This window comes from Crocuta crocuta, unplaced genomic scaffold (genome assembly GCF_008692635.1).
Source record: "Crocuta crocuta isolate KB4526 unplaced genomic scaffold, BGI_CrCroc_1.0 scaffold129, whole genome shotgun sequence".
NCBI classification, from domain to species: Eukaryota; Metazoa; Chordata; class Mammalia; order Carnivora; family Hyaenidae; genus Crocuta; species Crocuta crocuta.
In genome coordinates, this window is record NW_027551571.1 from 47648 (window position 1) to 68573 (window position 20926).

A 20926-nucleotide genomic window follows, 5' to 3' on the forward strand; every position below is an offset into this window, starting at 1 on the left:
GTACCCAGACTGTGGAGTTTTAAATTAGAACTTTGGAGAACCCCCAACAGTGTAAGAAGTCTGTCATCTGCACGGACCAAGAACATCCACTTGGGGACGTGCCATGGCCACTCGATGGTTTTCTCTGGGTAACGAGAGGCAGCGTCTCGCATCCACAAAACAAGGTTTGCACACGAGTGACAACAGGACATGAGAACTTGAGGGGCCAAAACGCTCCCCTTCCCATTTTTTAAAAACATCCACACTGTGATGTCACATACTATTATTAGGAACATCTGGGGACTCACACCTCCGGCCACAGAAGACCTCTACAGGAGGAATTGTCCTAATTTGCTCGGGGAGAAGGAGCACACCCTGTCGGCCAGGCTCCCTCCCTGAGCTCAGGCACCTGTCGGGTCATCGGGTCAGGGTGACCTTGGTGCCGCAGCGGTGCAGGCGCCACTGAACGAGGTGGACGTGTGTTCTCGAAGTCCTGGAGGCAGGGTGGCCACAACGAGCCTCAGGGACTCCTGGTGACCCCTGTTGACCTGGCCGCAGATGGCTCCCTGCTCCCCAGCTCCTCGCTCCTCACTCGGCCTTCCCTCCTGCGCGGAGAGGCCAGCGCGGGCGTGTCTCCTCCTCCGCAGGGACCGCACCCCCACTGGGCCACACCCCCACTGACCTCATGTCAGTGACCTGACCGCCTAACGGCCACACGTCCAGACACGCTCACGTGTGGGGGGAAGGTTTCAACACCTTCACTTGGGGGGACATAACAGGAGAGTTTGTAGTGACTGGGGAGGGGCACAGTAGCCGTCTTCACAGGGAGACACCGAAATTCAAGGACTTTCTGAGGGGAACGCAATCGCTACCCCTGGACTCACACATTCAGTGTACGCGGTCTTCACGGAATCGTGCAGGGCCCTGGCCAGGCCCTCCCCGCCCTCCGGGCCCTCACGTCCACCCAGACCGNCCCCCTCCCCCGATTCACTTCTCCTTCCTTCTGTCCACTCTGCTGGCTACTCTGCTGGCTACACCAGTCCACAGATTCTGTGCCTATTACCCCCTTCCCACCCCCTCCCACCCCATCCCACCTCCTCNTCCACCCAGCCCAGCCCGTGGGCAGCCAGGCGCCCCTGCCCCGCCCCCCACTCCCTCCTGCCCTGGGGCTCCTCCAGCACAGCCCCTGCCCTCACCGCCTCCCCCCCTCCTGCCTGACCCGAGTGGGGCTCTGTGCCCACGCCGCCCAGCTGACGGGTGGGGGTCCTCAGGCGCCGTGGCGGCTGGCACACCTTCCATCTCCATCTTTAGGTAAATCAGGCCCGGCTCCTGGGGACCTGGGGCGCCAGCCCCCGCCCGCTCTCAGCTCTGTCTCACACGTCCTGGCCTCGGGGCCGCTGTTCTCCATCAGGCGCTGGCTCACCTCTGCCCACCCATGTTCTTCCCTTCCTCGGCCACACGCTTCCACGCCCTGCGTTAGACCCGCCCCTGCTGCCGCTGGCTGGGCGTCCCACACCCCTGCCCGGCCAGCACCTTCTGTCTTCCCCCGTCCTCCTCCCACGATGCGATGCCAGGCCCGCCTTCCCACCCCCCTGCTGCATGGCCTCCTCCCGGAAACTGAAGTTAATAACGTTCAGTCGCTCGGGAAAAGCTCAACTCTAAGAGAAAGGAGCAGACGAAGAAGGCGGGTTTTAGGTGAGGCTCCAGACACCTAAGGATGGGGACTGAGAAACACAACGGCTGGGGTGCCCACGTGGCGCGGAAAAAGGACCTTTCCAGCCCGTTACATTCCTACAGGACTGCAGGTGATTATTTTGTTTTGTAGCTTTTTGAATCTGTCTTGTCAGAAAGACTACATTTTTAATCTGTAAAGGTTTCCATCCCCCCAGAAAGTGATCCTTCTAGGAATCAGGCATTTTCCTGGCACATCAGCCCCAGAGCTTCCACGGGAGGGAAGGGCAGCGCGGCTGGGACCCTGAGCCACCAAGTCCAGTTTGCTGCAAGTCTGAGCCATCACTGTGGAGGGGTTGGGTTATAGGAAGAAAAAGTACTGGAAAACAGTTGCCGTTACTGCTGTGTGAACGTCAGGCGGTGAGGTTGCGCACGTGTGCTTAGTGCCCACCCACAGGGATATTTCTGCGCATGAAAATCAGTATCTGTGTTCATTTTGGAATTTTGGACCTTATGCTTCTTTTATTAAAATACAAAATACGATCTAAAGACCTCTCAGACTAGCCAAGTACTTATGACATGAGCATAGAAAAATGATGTATGTATCCTATGTACAAAGGAAAACGGAAGGAAGGGAGAGAGGAAGGGAGGGGAAGGGAGGGGGGAGGGAGGGAAGGNATAATTTATTTATAACATAAATTATATTTTCTTCCAAAAATTTTTAACGACATTCTTAATCACTCTTATAATGTGAAAACCCTCGGGGAACCTGGTGGCTCAGTCGGTTAAGCGTCCACTTCGGCAGGTCACGATCTCACGGTTCGTGGGTTCGAGCCCCGCGTCGGGCTCTGTGCTGACGGCTCAGAGCCTGGAGCTGCTTCGGATTCTGTGTCTCCCCCTCTCTCTGCCACTCGCCCGCTCACGCTGTCCCTCTCTCTCTCTCAAAGAGAAATAAAACATTAAAAAATCTTTTAAAAAATATGAAAACTCTTAACTTCTATTTTCAATAACCCCAAATTGTGAGCGTTCATGTTATAGGAGATTTGGGCTCCGCTCCAAGCAGTCTGTGAGGCTGAGAAAGGCCCGGTGTGACCGCAGCAACGGTGAGTACACACCACGTTCCGGCCGGAGTCGGCTCAAGGAGCCACCCTTTGAGCAGCAGCACCGCGCGCCTGGGAAGACTCCTGCGGGCCTGCTCACACAGCGCTCCCAAAGCCACGTGCGGTTCAGAGGAGGCACAGGCCCGTGTTCATGGGTGGGTGCCACAGAGCCCTGGGCTGGGGCTGGGGTGGCTCCATCACACCCCCAGGGGCAGCACGGGGACAGCCGGACCCTGCTCTGCACTGCAGGGGCCAGGCAGGGACAGCTGATTGTCACACAGGAGCAATGTCAGTGTGGTGGCAGGACTGGAGAAGGGTGCTGTGGGGGGGGGAGCTGGAGGAGGGGTCTGTGGGGGGGGAGCTGGAGGAGGGTGCTTTGGGGCTGGAGAAGCAGGCAGGGGTGCGCCTGCTTGAAGGCAGGGCCACACATGTATCTTTGAGCTGCCCTGGAAGGGTGACTGTGCTCCCACTGGGGAACTATACTTGTAAAGGGAATCAAAAGGTGTGCATGCATGTGTATGTGTGTGTGCATGCATGTGTATGTGTGTATGCATGTGCACATATGCAGACATGCACACTTGTGCATGTGTGGCTGCATGCCCATATATGCACGACATGTGTACACGTTTGTGCGTGTGTACTCACATGCACATACATATGTGGTCACACATGTGTGGACATATGTGTGCAAGTGTGTTGTGTGTACATGTGTGTTCATATATGTGTGCACGTGTGTGTTTATGTGTCTGTGAGCATCACAGAGAAGAGACGTGAAGCTGAGCTGTGCTTGGGAATATCAAGTAGATGGGGCCATCCTGTATAGAAATTCCATCTAAGAGTGTTGGTTAGACCCACAGTGAATATGGTTAAGTTCTCTCGGGTATGTTTTGCACCCTGTGGCTTCCGCCCCGTGGGTGGCATCTGGTCACAGGGTGCTGATTCCCTTGCTGCGTGATGTTCCAAGAATCAGTACCCAGGTCCCCCAACAAGGACACTGGTCCAGCTACGTGGGTGAAAACAGCAAAGCCACGGAGCCCCGTGGCGTGGGCTCACACACGGACCACCGTGCCTCAGGCTACAGCAAGGGGACCACAGAAGCACAAATGCTGCTCTGCGGGTCTCCTCCCCTTGTCTGTGTGACCCGCCCTCCGGCCTCCGTGTTCGAGCGCACTGTTAGCGCCCTCTGCCCTACATGTACTGCCCTTCTCTGCTGCCCCGTTGCCTGTAAGATAAGCTCCAAACAATCCGTCTTCCTCCCCGCATGCCAGCCTACTGTTCTGCCTGTGTCTCCACACCTGGGCCGCGCTCCCCGTCCCTTAGTCAGGAGGAAGTTCTCGCCACCTTCCCGTAAAACACCCCTATTTGCTCTTTAGCGCCTTTCTCCCCTCCACCCGGGACCTGGGCCCCGCTGTGGCGTATCCCAGTTGTGCTCTACTCATCCGTGTGCTTGTTGGGGGAATAGGCACGCCCAGAGACCTGTGTCTGGGGTTCCATATACCGCAGCATCCAACACGACGCAGGTGCTCAGGGTCGATGTGTTCAGGTGACAAAATATTTCAGGTTTCCTGTTCATCACGATTTGTCAAGAGTTGATGTTAGAAAAGTTCGACCATTGTGCCAGTAAGCCACATAGAATGGGATCTTAAAGCAGGGCACACAGTCTGCCACACCCTCACGGCTCCTTCCTGGGGGACAGAGCCCAGACCCCATGGACAGCAGGAGGCTGCCTTTCACCTGCTAGTCACATCCGCCGTGAACGGACACCTGAGGACTAAGCCCACACCACCCTAGTTAAGATAGAGGTTCTCGGTGCCTGGTTGAGGGTCTCTATTCCTCTTATCAGAATTAGCTAGCTTACTACAATGTTGATCAGGCAGATTTTTTAATTTTACAAATGGGTCAGTTGATTTAAAAAGTTCTTTTGAAATCTGGGGAGATATCACGACTCTGTGGCTGGGTGATCAGAGGACACCCGGATCGGGACATCAGGGTCAGGGAACAAGGAGAAGACACCAGGGTCTTTCTCTTGCTCGTTTCCGTTCCCCGTGGTCGTCTGGACACCCTCCAGTTATAGATGCTCCTAGTGCTGGAGTCTTCTGCCGCCATGGGCGCCAAGCCACGAAGTTTGGGAAGGCAGAAGTTAACACCACCGTTCACTCACTTCAGACCAGCAGTTCAGACAATCTCCTCCTCGCTACAGGTGTATACCAAGGATGCTATTTGCATTTCTCATTTCCCCCTTGTTTTACCTCTTCATGACGGCTACTTTTCTCCATTATGTCACAGCCTATTTGATCCGTGCCTTCGAGAAACACTCCCAGCTCTGTGCTTGGAAACTAGCGTTCTGCCTCCAGCTCATGAGCACCTGTCTGTGCAGTGAGCATCACTGCATCTGTTTTTCCGTCTCACCTGTAGATCCCCATGTCACCTCCAGGCCCTTGTCTCACCTCCAGGCCCTCGTCTCACCTCCAGGCCTTCATCTCACCTCCAGACCCCTGTCTCACCTCTAGAACCTTCTCTCACCTCTAGATCCCTCTCACCTCTAAAGCCTCGTCTCACTTATAGAGCCTCGTCCCACCTGCTNTATAAAAACTTCTTAAACAGAGTCATGATACTATTTGTGTATATAAAAAATTAGTGCTAATTCCTTAATATCGAGTAGTTGATATTTCTAAATGGTATAAATAGTTGATGTTTAAATTCTAACGTATGAGGTCCCAAACTTAGTCAGATGAAATATGCTTTTTCTGGCTGTATTCATATAAAAGGAAACATAAAGATGGAGGAAATTTAAGGACACGATGTCACTGTGGCCCGGAGAGCCAGGTCCCGTGGACAGAAGACACGCAGCACCTGGGACCTTGTCCACACCGGAGGGCACCCCTCCCGTTCTTATCTAAATCTGGCCACACAAGCCCGTGGCCTGGTCTGGTCCCCCGTGACTCCATCAGGGTGCAAGCCCCCCAAGGCCCTGTCTGCGTCCTGTCCCCTCACCACAGCCCCTGCATCACTGACTGGTGTCACCAGAGGAGGCACCTCTGGGCCACCTCGCAGTCACCTTTCATCATTTCACTTACAAATGACCCTTAGGGTACAAGCAGAGACCTGCCAGCTGAGTCTGTCTCCAGGCCTCTCTGGTCACACTCTAGCCTTTAGTGCCCTGATAGTGGCGACACTGGGGAAGCCTACGGGCTTCTGGTCCAGGCGCAGGTGACAGAACACCCTGTGTTCCAGGGTTGCGTGTGCTGTATTTCAGAGCTTCCCCGCACGGACTGCAGGCTACAGTGTAGAAGAAATGCTGTCCTCTGACCCACCCACGTCCTCCATTACCCGGATTCTGCTGCTGGAAGCAGCAGTGGGGTGGGGGGAGGTCGGGGGGGGGGCACGGAGAAGGAAGGAAGGAAACGAGACTCCTGAGCAGGCTGCCAGCAGCCCGGCAGGGTGGCCAGCTCGCCTCCAGGCAGCAGCCTCCCCTGCGCACTGGCTGGCCCCCTCACCTCCGGCCACCCTCTGGTTCCCTCTGCCAGTCTGTGCTTACGAGGGTTTTATTTCTATCCCCAAATCATCAAACACTGGACACCGGACAACGGCATTTCCTTTCACTCCTAATCAGAGGACATACAGTGCGAAGGGTGAGCAACAAGCGCAGCAGCAGCAGCGTGCGCATGATCTGCCCGCGAAAGAAGCAGACACAGGTGTGTGGCATCAAGTCAGGGACGGGGTCACAGGTAAATGAGATAAAAGCCTTGATGTGGTAAAGTTATATGAATATAAGATAAATAAAGATAGGAATTAGTACAAATAAGTATCGCAAAAGGAGAAGATGAAGAAACAATAAATATAAGCAGCCAGGAAACTTGAGAATAAAAAGACAATGTTCATGAACAACCGAACACCTTTGTGGACGAAAATAGAAGCCTGACATTTTCTAAGAAGGTTTTCTTTACAGATGGAGAATTTCAAGCATGTAATATTCTTGCTCATGTGAAATCAACTTTGGTCATCTTAGTGAATCAACCACACAAACATGGGTAAAACATCATTTACTATCTGGATTGTGTAGCTCACGTTTATGGACTGACATGTTTTTGATACTGCTTGTATATTTTTCTTATCAGTACAGTGGGTGTTGGGAGGTATGGCTCTCCAAGACAACCAGACGATGGAAAGGGGATTTGGAATTTACAGTGTGGCGCACATCACAGAGGCTGGCGGTGCAGACGTGGGTCCCTTCAGCCCAGGCTCGGACCACTGCCTCAGCTTTCTCCCCTTCGAAATGGGGGTGATATTTCCTCCTTGAATAGTCATCTTGAGGATTAAGTCAGTTAATGGATGTCAGCCTCATGGGCCACGGTCACACCACAGAAGTGTCTGCGATTGTGAGCACATGCGCGTGGCATGTGTGCCAGAACTCTTCCAGAAAACAAGCCCAAACCTTCAGGCATCAGAACCATGTCATTCAAAGCCCAGGCCCCCCAGCATGGGATTCTGACCTGTGATTTGGGGGGTGGAGTCTCTGCAGAGGTTTCTGTGTCCTTCATTTCACAGATGAAGAGAGCGAGTCTGAGGGAAGCCAGGTGGCTTGCCCAGCACGGCCGATGTGGGGCAGACACCGAGGCTGTCCTGCTGCCGCGGCAGGCTTTCCTCCTATACTGGACTCACCCACCAGGGCATGGCTGCTTTTGTCACTGTCACTGATAGTTTGGGGCAGATGCCTTTTGTTTCCTTTTAATGTAATCTTTGGTATTTCACGAAGGTGGGGGATGTCTCTGTCTTCATGGTCCCCAACTAGCCTATGTGGTCAAAATTGAGGCCAAAATTCATGGCTTTATAGAAATTTAGCAGGCTGACTAGGTAACAAAGAGTGCTAGTCCCTTGGAAACGGTGAGTTACATAACTTGCATACTTAGGAAACGATAACTGCCATCAAATATTTGAAATACTGTGACATGAAATAGAAATTAGTCCTCAGTAGCTAAAGTGGTTCTTGACCATAGTAGACTCTTACAATATATCCCTTGAATTGGGTTGAGTTGAACTTACTCTATATGTCTCCAGAAGCTAAAGTGAAGAACAATAGGTACATAATATAAAATGGTAATTTCGCTTCACGGATATTATGAATAACCCTCCAACCATTGACACAATCTGACAACGGGACTGCCTTGCTGAGTGGCAGGCTATCCATTCCCAGTAACAGTCAAGAAGTAATAGTCAAGAAGGCAACAGAAAAGCCCCTTCCCAGGGGCCGGCAGGGCGGGGGCAGTTCTGGTACAGCGCCCTCCGCATTACAGTGGAATGACCGTGATACAGCTTTTCTTTCATGGTTGTGCATCTTGGGATACCCAGTCAGGCACTAAGAATGATCATGCTCACTGTGTTAAATGGCTAATAATGAGACTGCTTATATATTTTTTCAGATTATATATGTGTGTATATATATAATTTTTAAATTTATTTTGAGAGAGAGTGCATGCAAGCAGGAAAGGGGCAGAGAGAGAGGGAGAGACAGAGTCCCAAGCAGACACCACACTGTGAGCACAGAGCCTGCCGTGGGGCTTGATCCTGCACATCATGAGATCACGAGCTGAAACCAAGAGTCAAGAGTCAGATGCCTGCCTGCCTGACCCACCCAGGCACCCCAAGATTATATTTTTAAAGCAAGTTTGCTATAGCGTTTCCATACTGTCTCTGGCACTCGATGTAAGTGCGCATTCCATCCCAAAGCTGGACCTCTCACAAGTGCGGGCCACCCCCCTGTCATTCACATATCAACCGTGTCTAGCTTCGGCTTGCTCCGTGCCTTACATGCAGTAGTTTGGGTAATTAACGAACAAAAGAACAAAAGTGTAAGATTTGGAAGTGAGTTCTTGAGATTCAGAATACATATTGAAATAAAACCTCATGCGATTAGATTACTTTTTCTTAAAAGTACCTGGAATGGCATACAAGTTGCACATGGAACGGCAGGCCATTCCAACACGGATGGGGACCTGTGTCTAGAGTCACAGAGGATGTGCCATTCCAGGACATCGGACTGGAGGGGGATTTGGAAAGCACTGTTCTTCTCAAAAGCCTTCAAATGTACATATCCTTTGAGCTACCTGTTGCCCCATGAATTTATGTTAAGGGAATAATTGACAATGGAAAAAGTTGTAGGTAAAAGATTGGTCATTAAAACTCTTTTTATAAAGCAAAAAACATTTAAAAAGCCAACTTATAAAATTATAATAGAGGAGTAGCTAGATATATTTAGTGTAGCCATAAAATGGAATAGTATATGCTATGGAAAATGATGTTATAAAAACGTATTTTTTGATATAGAAAGATATGTATATGCATAAAATAAAAAGGAGTAAAGAACAAAAGTACAGTATAATCCATTTTAATTGGAAATTGTATGTGCTAGGAAAACAGTTAAAAAGTTTTGAACCAACATATTAATGGTAGTTATCACTGAATTCTGTCTGGTATTTTCAGTGCTTTAACTTCCTTACGAGATAGATACATACATGTATATATGTGTGTGTATACATTTGAATATCCTAATTTCCTACAATAGGCATGTACTAATTATGTAAAGAAAACTAAAATTAAAAAATTCTCTAGCTTTCCGGAAGTTCAGTACTAATGGGAATGACAACATATAAAACATAAGTTTCTGACCATATTGTCACCAAAAAGTGAGAAAGAAGAGAGATGATACCTTGAAATTGTATAATTTTTGAACAATTAAGAATTAATTGTGTAGTAAATAGATAATGTCAGGTCCAACGATCAGCTCCTTTCTGAGTCTTGATGGAGATTAGATTTGTCTTACTTACGAGTTTCAGTCTCTCAATCCCACCCCCTCATCACTGGAAGAGAAAGCAGAGGTCCAGAGAAGTCGAGTATGCACTTCAAGGTCATAGGACAGGGGAGAGCTTGCCCATGTGCCTGGTCAAGGTTACACTGCTCAGTAACAGAGTTGAGAATGAGTGAAACCACATCTCAGGCATGTTTTACAAGGGTGAGAAATGACTGTCCAGGGTGTGCCACCATGGAAAAAAGACACCACGAGGTGAAAACGCGGCTGCGATCCTGAGTGTCACCTGGCCCAGCTGCACCCCTGCCTCACCCTGGCACCATCATGTCTGCAAGGGCGTGATGACGTGTCCTTTGTAAGGCTACCGTGAGGATTGAAAACGGGGACGAGACGGGTAAGACAACGTAGCCGACACGAAGCATGCGATATGTGCTGAACATCTTTACCGACAACGTGCCTCTCCATGTGGAGATCAGCAGGAAAGAGGACTTTCCCAAAAGAATAACCCATTTTTTTCAGAAGTCGTCACTGTTGCTGTCTACACTCTCAGAGTGTCACCTGCCTCCTAGAGACAAGGGGGCGCCAGCACGTCTGGGCCACTTGCCCGCTTGGCGCCGTCCTCTCCACCAGCCAGTCTGCATGGCTTCCTGAGACCCCAATTAAAGACTCTGAGCACAAGTCATGTGAAACTTACCAGGCACCATACATGTATCAAGAAGGAAAAATTTTTTTAAAAATTAAAAACACGATGTTGAAATATAAATAACGCCTTTTGGTAACGCCCTCGTATGATCAGGTTTGTTTTGGAAATACTTCGATTCCCTACAAAGTTACCATCGGTGTAAAGATCCAAGAAAAAGTGATCGCTGAGGCACTGGTTTAACATGTGCGCATCTAATCAACTAGACAATAAAGTAAAATGGAAGCATCTCAATATCAAAGCCAGCAAGAAATGCTGGAAGAAAAGAACGCCTTCTCAGCTGGCCTGTCCGACCCCACACGACAGCACATCCCCACTGCTCGCTATCAGGTATCATCCTTGCACGCCCACCCAAAGCACAAGGCCCCGTTTGTATCAACATACCACAGTCCACGACTCTTCCCCCGTCAGCGTAGAGGGCACAGACGTCCGGGCGGCAGCCGTGTGCTCCTTGGCCTCAGCCTCCACGTGAGCTTCTCACTGCACAAGAGAGAACAGGAGACGTGGTTAGTGGGACTGAGATCACCCCCTCGATTTGACGGGACGGAGGGCTCCCTGTATGTCTGCCACTCCCCTCAGTGCAAGGAAGGCCGTGCACGCAGGCCTCGCACTCACTGCAGTGTGGCTTGGGCACCGTCCTGGAGCTGCACAGCCCTACTGGACCCTTCAAAGGAGGAGTGCCTTTGAAACTGAAGTCTGCTCTTTAATAACAATTAAAGAACAAGGTCAGCTGTGTGAAACTTGAGTCAGTCCTTCAGTCTCTGGCCTCTGACAAAGACCACAAACAAAGGGAGACGATTCAGAGATGAGCCCAGGCGCCCGGGACACCGCCTCCTCATCAGGAAGCAATCACAGTCACCCACAGAAAGCTCTGGACCGCGGGGTGCGCACGCCCGCTTTAAATATGGCAGAGGGCTGGATCAAATAAGAATCTCAGAACCAGGTTGCTTGCCTGAGGCCACATGAGGACTAATTCTACAAAGGAAATAGGAGCTTTAAAAAAAAAAAACAGAATAAAGGAAGATGGGAAGAGGAAGGAAGGAAGTCTGCTATTTCCCATTTTCTGGGTTTGCTCAGAGAAGTGGGGGCATTGAAGGGAAAGAAAGGAATAGAATTCCTTTGGAACATTAATTCAACTTTTTCTAACCACCAACCATATTCATTCCAATTTTAGCAGCTCTGTGGGAGGAGATATGAAGCATGACACTGTACGCTCTCAACTCTGCTTCTGTTCTGTGCCTCTACCTGGGACGCCCTCCCCGCGGGTCCCTACAGCCCTCCTGGAGCCACACTTCCTACTGGGGAAGTGAGGAGACTCCGAGCTGGCCTGCTCATACGGCATTGGCGACGGCAGCCATCACTGACTGTCGACCTGTGAGAGGCCGGCTCTGCATTAGAGGCCGGGGGCCCCCAGTGCCATTTTGCTCTGAGGACAGGACATACCACTCCCACTTTACGTTCAAGGCGCTCTGTGGCGCTGAGACACAAGACCAGCTCTTTCTGACTTCCGGGTTCTTTCTACGTCTCCAGGCTGCCCTCCGATGTCCCAGCCCCACTAAAACATCATTCTGAGTTTTTCATTCTCAGAAGGAAGCATTTAGCTCTTTTGAACACAGACTGGCTCACGTGCAGACACCTTCCCTGTGTCTTCCAGGACAAAATCATCGTTATTAAATGTGGAGACGGTTTTAGATCATCCCCAAATCAGCTGTAACGTGTGTACACTTTTAAAAGGGGTCATGCAGATATCAAGTTTCTGGTGATGTCTAACAAATGGGAAAAATGAAACAAAGAACCCATTAGAAGCCACTTAAGAAAATTTCAGGCTTTGGGATTTGACTTTATAACAAAAAATGGCATTAAATCTAGGGGTTTTTTTTTTTAAATTTTTATTTATTTTTGAGAGAGAAAGAGACAGAACATAAGTGGAGGAGGGGCAGAGAGAGAGGGAGACACAGAATCCGAAGCAGCTCCAGACTCAGCTGTGAGCACAGAGCCCGACACAGAGCTTGAACCCACAAACTGTGAGAGCATGACCTGAGCGGAACTTGGATGCTTAACCGACTGAGCCACCAGGTGCCCCTAAATCTAGTTTCTACTTGGGTTAGAGCTTGATGCACGTTGGGAGTCAGAAGTACAAGTTCTGATGCTTCCAAGGGGCCCCAAGGCTCCCTGCACTGGTGCAGACAGGGCCGCCCTGGTGACACTGACCCAGCCATCTGAGGAGGGTGGAGCCAGTGCACGCCTGGGTCTTGCTCCACCTCCTTCAGCTGAGTGGGTGTGTGTGCAGGGAGGGGCGATGACTGTATGACATCCTGAGGGAAGGGAACGCACCTGGAGGACAGGCTTCATGTGAAAAACATCTTTGCTGAGGTCTCTTTCCCGACATTCATGGCAAATGAATAGAATTAATGCTCATGTGATCAAGTAAGGTGTGTCTGTGTGTGCATGTGTGTCTGTGAGCTCATGTGTGTGCATGTGTATCTCTGTGTGTGCATGTGTGTCTGCATGTGCTCATGTGTGTGCATGTGTGTCTGTGTCCTCATGTGTGTGCATGTGTGTCTGTGTATGCATGTGTGCCTGTGTGGTTTTATATGCACACATGTGTGTCTGTACGTGCATGTGTGTATGTGTGCCTTGTATGCATGTGTCTTTGCATGTGTGTCAGTGTGTCTGTGCATGTGTCTGTGTGTGCATGTGTGTGTGCATGTGTGCCTTGTATGAATGTGCCTTTCTGTGTGTGCATGTGTGTCTATCTGTGTATCTGCATGTGTCTGTGTGTGCATGTGTGTCTGTGTGTGCATGCGTCTTTGTGTGTGCATGTGTGTCTGTCTACAAGTGTGTGCATGTGTATGTCTGTGTCTGCGTGTACATGTGTGCACATGTGTGTCTCTGTGTGTCTGTGTGCATGTGTGTCTCTGTGTCCATGTCTGTGTGTGCATGTGTGCCTGTGTGTGCATGCACAACATACTCATTTCAGCTAAAATCACCATTGCTTTAATTTGGTTTTAGTCAATCATCTTTGTTTTTAACGAGTCAGTAGGTCTCTAGAAGTTTACCTTACTTTAAGTTTATCAAAACAGGGGATTGGATTTTGAAATGCTGGAAAACATCGACACCGACTCCAGCTTACTCAGCCCATGGTCTTTCGCATTTCTTTTTAAGGCCAGAATAGCCAGCATCCTGGCTCTACTGCAGAATTCTGGCTCTGTGGTCTGTGCAGATACTCAACGCCATGTGATTTAAAGAAGCATGAACACGCATGGGTCAGAACCAGCCTTTTTTTGAAGTCTATCTAAAAATGTGGATAATCTAATTACTGTGGATGGAAAATGACAGAATTTCAAAAGCTTTGGGCAAGTTTCTCACTTGTAAAGTGGGAATAATGGATTAGACAGCGTCAGACCTCTCTGATTAAGCTTTATTTATCAGTTAGGGAGCTGGGTCTTCAAATTATATGAATATTCTGGTTAATTAATAAATAAAATTATTTCATGTTATCTTCTACACACAAAATTGTAGTTCTTTCTGCATCAGGGGAGAAGTAGGAAGCTTTCCACAGAAATTATAACAGCAACGCAAGTAATAGAGCAGGCGAACTAACCCCACAAGTCAGTGTCAACTTTGGAAGTTCACACACTGGAGACTGACGGAGACATCAGAGCACAGAGTGCTCACCTGTCCCTTTCCTTTCTGCAGTCTCCTAAGCAGACGTCAGATTTCTCATCACACGTGTCATCTCATTTTCTAGGATTTCTGCGCAAAGGGAAGACATACGTACAAAGACCTAAAAACAGACACTTGCTATGTGCAACTAATGACCATGCAATGTTTTACTTAATCCTCACAGCAAAGTAGGTGAATCACACGACTGACTCTGCAGGTGACAAAAATGAGACACAGGCAAGCTCAATAACTGGCTTAAGATCACTTCGTTTGTAAACAGCAGAACCAGATTTGAACCCTGACAATCTAATTCCTCAGCACGTGCCCCTAAACACCACACTAAAATCCTCAATAAAATTAGAGTTCAGTTTAAAAAACATAAAATCATCATATACATAGACAGAGCAGAATCTTGGGAAGAATTTAATAAGAGCTTTCTTATTATTGGGGTCACCTGCCCCTGTACTGTCCACTGTCCACAGGCCACATGGGCTATTCAGCGTGGCTGCTTCAGGCTGAGACATGCTATGAATGTCAAATACATACCAGATGATGCTATGAAGAAAAGAATATAAAATATTCTATGAATAAATATGTATTACCTACTAATACATATATACATATGTAGTAGTATGTATTAGTACCTATAATACTAATGTATTACCTACTTATACATACTCTATAACATATTATTATATTATAGAGTAGATAATATGTTATTAAAACTAACTCCGTTTATTTTATTTACTTTAATCTCTGTTGGAAAAGGCGTGTTACACATGTAACTTTGTGGCTTGCACTATGGTCCCATCACACAGTGCTGATCTGGTGTCTCACTTACAGGGCTCACCTGACCATGTGCTACGTTGAGTGTCAGAACAGAGCCAGATATAAATGCTCTGAGTGGATACATTCTCGCTAGAGAAGAGTCCAATATGCTCAAGGCTGCCTCGGGAGTGTTAGCTTTATAATCATCTCAAAATGTATAGCTTCTTAAACTAAAGTGAGTTCACAGCGCCCGGCTGGTCAGATCAGACAGACTGTGCCTCACACTGGTGGGTTGGTGTGGCGTTTTTGTTTAGGGGCTCAAAGTTTTCTGCTTCATGGTTATTGTAAACACAAATTATTACGCATTATACAAACTACCGTTTATTCACATCTTTCTCAGGCTCCTAGTATTTCCCTCTGCGCTTCAAGTGTGGCAGTGCCATAGTGGCCCGTACTCTGAATTTTAAAAATGTGCTTTTTGCTTATTATTGGTTTCTCAGGCCAGGGAAGTTAGATCTAGTGAGCTCACTTCCACTCATACCTTACGGAAAAGCTGGGCTGTGGGAAGTGACCATCAGATGTATGAACATACGCAATGGCCTATGGCAACGGTAATAAAAACAACCCTAGCAGCCGGCTGCCCGGTGTTTCCATGGGCAGCCGTCTTCTCTAAGACTGGGAGATGTCCGGTGACAGTGCCTGATGGTCTGCAGAGAAATCAGACTCTCACTGGTTTCCGCCAATGGAGTAAAAGCTGACTAAATGGAATGGAGCTGAAAATGCTCTCTAAATGGGGTGAGCACATGACTGATATTTTAAAGCATTTGGTATCTGAGAAATTATGTGACTTTCTTAGTAGTGTCTGAGGAGACAAAAAAATGAGATTTAGATGTAGATCCAATTAATCACCTACAGAGTCAGCAATCCCCAAGCCCCAGCCTCACCTGCGTCATGGCATAAACATGGCCACACAGACCCACAGCTGACAGGGTCCCCAGAGGTGAGGTGCAGTGGGGGGGGGGGAGGGACAGTGTGCAGGGAAAGGAAATCTGCTCCCTGGGGAAGGCCCCCCCGAGTCAGGTGTGGGGTCCCCAGGGTCAGTCAGGGCTTGTCAACCCACCATCACAACAACATACGAGAATGCCTGATGTCAGCCACACCCTCGAGAGCCACCGTACACCAGCAAAGTAGGGCTCTGCTCACTCTGGGTCCCTCTCCTGGACTCATTTTGCTCAGAAGCCAAACCAGAACCTTCGACAACTGCTCTTCAAACCATGTCCTCCCTGAACGTCCCCAGGTCACACCCAACCGCTGACTGGACAAACACATGTGCATGGCCAGGAGGCAAGCCAGGGCAGACGTGAGCTGGAAGGCCCGAAGCCCCAGCTTGTACATCATCTACTTTCATTTTCTAGAAGGGGGTTTTCATTAATGAAAGTTTAAAAGCCACTGCCCCAGCCGATCTCTACAGCCTTCCTCTGCTGGAAGGCGGGGGAGTTGTTATGGGCTTTAGGACACCTGGTGGGAAAGCAGGGCTCCTTGGGCTGATTTGGCCTGTGCGATCAGGCACCTATATTGCCAGGAAATACCACACTGATGTGGGCATAGAGACAGCAATGAAGAACGGGGATCATTCAAGCTTAATTACTTACAATATGTACATACCAACTGGGACGCTATTTAAGGAACTGCAGCCTGAAACATCAAAATTCTATTAGGCGTCCACACGCCCCCCACACGACGGCCTGTATTTTCCCCATGTTCATCCTCCGCCAGAGAAGAAAACAGCAGAGTCCTCAGCCCAGGATGCATATTAGAATCACCTGGGGAGCTTTTAAAACACGCCGACATCCACCTGGAGAGACTGTGATTTAATTGGTCTGAGGTGAAGCGCAGGCACCAGTATTTTCTAAAAAGCTCCCCAGGTGACCCTAATGTGAAGCCAAGGTGAAGGACAACTGGCTGTGAGGAAAGCCTGGAACCCCATTTCCAGAGCTGCAGGTTGGAAGTGGTACCCTGCCTCCCCTGCTGCCGGGACTTCACCATTCCGCCGGCTCCTCCGTTCGTGAGCGGCGAGAAGGCGAGGTAACAGCCTGCCCCACTCCCCTTCTAGGGCTCCTAGGAAAATCACTCTGGAGATATGAGGGAAAGCTGGTAACAAAAACACAGCTGTATAAAATGACTATTTTTAAGGAAGCCTCAGAGAGGTAAAACTCAAAACCAGGCACAAGGCACAGAAGCAGCATGAGAAGTGAGAACGACCAAAAAATCAGAGAGAAAAGGGCCGTATTCCCGGGTTTTAGCTACAAAGCTGTGCTATGGCTTATCTGTCTCCTGACTATGAAACCAGTGATTTGTGATTTGAGTGTAAATCCCTTTATGATATAAGATGGAAGTGTCCCAGACATAGGGTGAGGAGAGACATAAGCCCATGATTTTACATGTTGCAGCTGAAACCACAAGTCCCTAAGCCTGTGATTTAGAAAATCTAATCCAGCAGGCATTTACTGCCTAGAAAGAGCTGAAGCAGGTGACCCTGGGGCAGGAGAGGCAGGACACCGAGCCGAGAGAAGGACCCGGGTCCATGTCCCAAACCAGCACACCTCACGACAAGGAGGGAACAGGAGAAGGCACGGTCTGCTCTTGGTGTGGGAACAAAGCCATCCCTGCGGGTGCAGACGAGGAGGCTCCGGGCCTCTGTGGGCCTTCGGGAGAGCCCACTGTGATGCAGCAGTGGTGAGGTGCACTCTGTTCTGACCCAGGGGTCACCCTCAGACTAGAGGGCTCTGCACACGCAGGCTTGGGAAGGGCTTTAACATTATGTCATGGTGCATCCAACCATTTTCAGGGCCTCTTGGGTGGCTCAGTTGGTTAAGTGTCTGACTTCAGCTCAGGTCATGATCTCGCGGTTCGTGAGATTGAGCCCTGCATCGGGCTCTGGGCTGACAGCTCGGAGCCTGGAGCCTGCTTTGGATTCTGTGTCTCCCTCTCTTTCTGCCCCTCCCCCACTTGTGCATGCTCTCCCTCAAAAATAAGTAAAAATTACCAAAAAAAGCATAATTCTCAAATTGCCAGAGAAAAATGCACAGAGGGGCAGCCCTTGTGCCAGGGCTGTCCCAGAGCCATGAGTGTGCAGGGAGGCGGGGCCGTTGGTGCTGGTGCCCGAGGCATCTCCCTCGGTGCCTGGGCTGCGGCTGAGGGCTCTCTGCTCCCCCACTGGCGTGGAGCCGGGAGGAAGCCACTGAGTCCAGAGCGGGCAGAGGCCCAGCGCACCCAGAGCCCGTGAAGGCGCCTCTGCAGAATGCGGAACGTGGGCTCAGGCGGGGAGGGCTCTGGGGCCGCATGTCTGGTGGCCAGGCAGAGCGAGAGCCACACGGGCTTTCAGCACCCTGGACAGTGACACGTAGTCTGGGTGTGGGGCTCTTCTCCAGCGGGGTCCCCAAGACACGCGTAGCTAAGCAATCCTGTTCGCATATGGCTTACGTAAAAATGACTTTGAAATTCAAGAAAAGGTTACAAACTGCACAAGAGCCCGAGGCCCAGCTATCTAAGGAATTTCTGGGGGAAGTTCCCCAGTTGAATTTTCTTTGCTGTTTCTAGTCTTTTGTGTCTTCACCTCACAGGGCCCTCACCACTGTGACTCGCCGTCTGGGAGAGGGCATGGGAGATCCCGAGGGGGGCAGGCTGGCCCCCTGGGCCCTCGGAGGCCCTGGCCAGACAGATGGACATGCACCACCGACGGGGACCCAGCCTCCGGGGCCACGCTCAGCCCTGTGTTCAAGTCACGTGAAGAACAGTTTGTATCTGTGATCAGAACGGGTGCAAGGTGGGTCAGCATTTGCACATCACACACGGGCAAGTCTGCTGTCAGCGAATCAGATGTATTGATAATATCTGAGCAACTCTTCTCCAATTAACCCTTGTCACTGCGTCCTCAAGCACCTACGCAAGACAGTTAAGAAGAACCATAGGAGCAGGGCAGCCAGAGCGAGGATGAGGGACAAGGAGAGAAAGTCGGTGAAACACGTGCTACAGAAGCTCAATTTCCTCTGTCTTGCAGATGCCTCTTCCATGCACAAACCTCACTCACAGGAAAAATATCAAGTGGCTGAGACGCAGGATGGAGGGAGTAGAGTCTCAGGTTCAAGGCTGGCTGAGGCCTCAGGGGCAGTGGGGGCACAGAGGGCCCGATCCTGCAGTCGGAGTCCTCATCACAGAAAGTGGAAGCCAAGACACTTAACTCTTTACCCAGGACAGCAGGGGTCACCTCCCCTGGCCTGAGGGCTGGGCAGTGAGTGTGTGGATGGACAAGGGCCACCCAGGAGTTGGAGAAGAATGCCACTGTGTGCTTGGGTGCTGCCTGCCAGGTGCCCTGCAGGAGAAAGGGGAGCTGAAGCTTCCAGAGCACTGTCCTGAGTCCAGGCATCACAGAAATGGGGAGAGTGTGTTCCCCCACCCAGGGCACAGCGGTNGGCGTGGACACCGGCCCTCCTCCTGGCTTATCTGGAGCCACACAGATGGTTTTATAAATGCGTCTGCAGAAAGGGAAAATGTGGGGCAGTATCTGTGTTAGGACCTCAGGCTTCTTCACGCTGGGCTGCAAAACCTCAACGCGCCCTTCTCCAGGCTGGCCATCCAAGGGCGCAGGGGTGCAGGAGGGCGTGGAGGCAGGAGGTGGTCAGCGCTCAGGCTACCACGTCCCATGGGCACTAGAAGGGCTTACTGAAGCGAGGAAATGTGTGCATAGATGAGACGGAAAACAAGCACCTGCCTGCAATCATCTGTCTTCACTGCTCGTTGTCAAACGTTAAATTAGTATGAAACTTCAGGCCATGAGGTGACAAGACGGAGAGACAAGCTTGGTCACAGATGACGGCGACAACTGACAGGCAGTTTTCAGGTCACCTGCCCATGCTCAGAAAGCACTCTGGCAGCAGAGGGGAGCCCCGAAACACCAGGCCCCGAGACAACCCGGACGCTGCCGGGCGCCCACACCGTCAAGTCTGCTTGTCCTGGCCACATGTTCGGGAGGGTCTCTGTAGAAAGAGGGTGGGGAGGCAGAGGGCACTGCACGCCTACGGGAGCGCCGCGCACCACCTCACAGGAACTGCGCTCACCCCGAGCTCTGTGCAGAGCAGTTGAGGCTGAGTAGCCGTCATCACAAAGCCAGCAAGGGACCCCGGACAAGTAGTGGTGCTTCTTCATTTCCATGTGCGGGGAGAGAGACAAGACAGGGGCCAGGCTTTGGAGCAGAAATCGTCTCCACCGCACTAATGCCACCAAGTCATTTCAAACACCACTTCATGTCTTCTTCCTGCTAGGGAGGGTGAGGGTATCCGAATACCATGTAAAAATGAGTCATTAGTAACCCATTATTGCTCAAGGATAATTGGATGCTCATTTTACCATTTACTTGTAGACCAAATCCATCATTAACTATTTGTTGAAAACAGTACTGTGCGCACCACACCCCGCCGGGCACTGTAAGATCTGTATCTCTCTAGATCTCTACCTGGACCCGTATCTACACCATACAGCCCCAGCCCGCAGGCACGTACCGTTGCAGGTACAGAAGCAATCGGTGAGCCACGTCCGATAAGTGCTCTTCAAAATGATATTCTTCTCTTTGGCCGTGACCTCCCCACCGCGGTGAGGATTCAGACCCTGGATCAGCAGATGAATACACACCAGGGAGGCTTGAGAGGGAACTCCCGACACATGCTAGTCTGTATGAAATCTGTGATTCATCTTTCTCCATCAGACACTGTGACATTGTAAGTGCTGAGGTCTTGGAGTAGGTATGTATGAACTCAGAAAAGAGAAATCAGAGACTGGACAAGAGTCAGGAGCAGAGCCCTGAAGCCTGAGTATGATTCAGGTGAAAAGATAAGAAGGCGACATTCCAGACAGAGGGGACTGGAGCCATGGTGCACTGCAGCCAGTAGGGTGGCCATCCACCTGGACACAAGGTGTGCTGGAAACTAGTGTCTGCCGCACAACATCCACTTGGTGAATTATATATGGCAAGACTGTAAACATGAGATAGTTTCTTCTTCCATCCAGCCATGGAAGACGCTGACCCAGAATATAGATGCCTCACCGTAGGAGAGAGGGGCGATGAGCCAGACAGGGATGCTGCCAGAGACAGGGAGACATGGAGAGACAGAGGGAGCTTCTGCCCTCAAAACTGTTTCATTTCAAAATAGGAGAAGGGGGCAACGCAAATATGGAGAATCA

At 50.3% G+C, this 20926-nt stretch overlaps 1 long non-coding RNA gene across 1 annotated transcript in view; it reads right to left on the reverse strand.

Annotated features, from left to right (window-relative positions):
- Positions 1 to 2369: 2369 nt before the first annotated feature.
- Positions 2370 to 20926, reverse strand: part of LOC144220722 (uncharacterized) — a 167899-nt gene continuing 149342 nt past the window's right edge. The window contains exons 3-4 of the long non-coding RNA XR_013331838.1: positions 10640 to 10735; positions 2370 to 2590 (exon numbers count right to left, since the gene is read on the reverse strand). This is a non-coding gene — a long non-coding RNA (uncharacterized LOC144220722). The remainder of the gene's footprint in view (positions 2591 to 10639; positions 10736 to 20926) is intronic.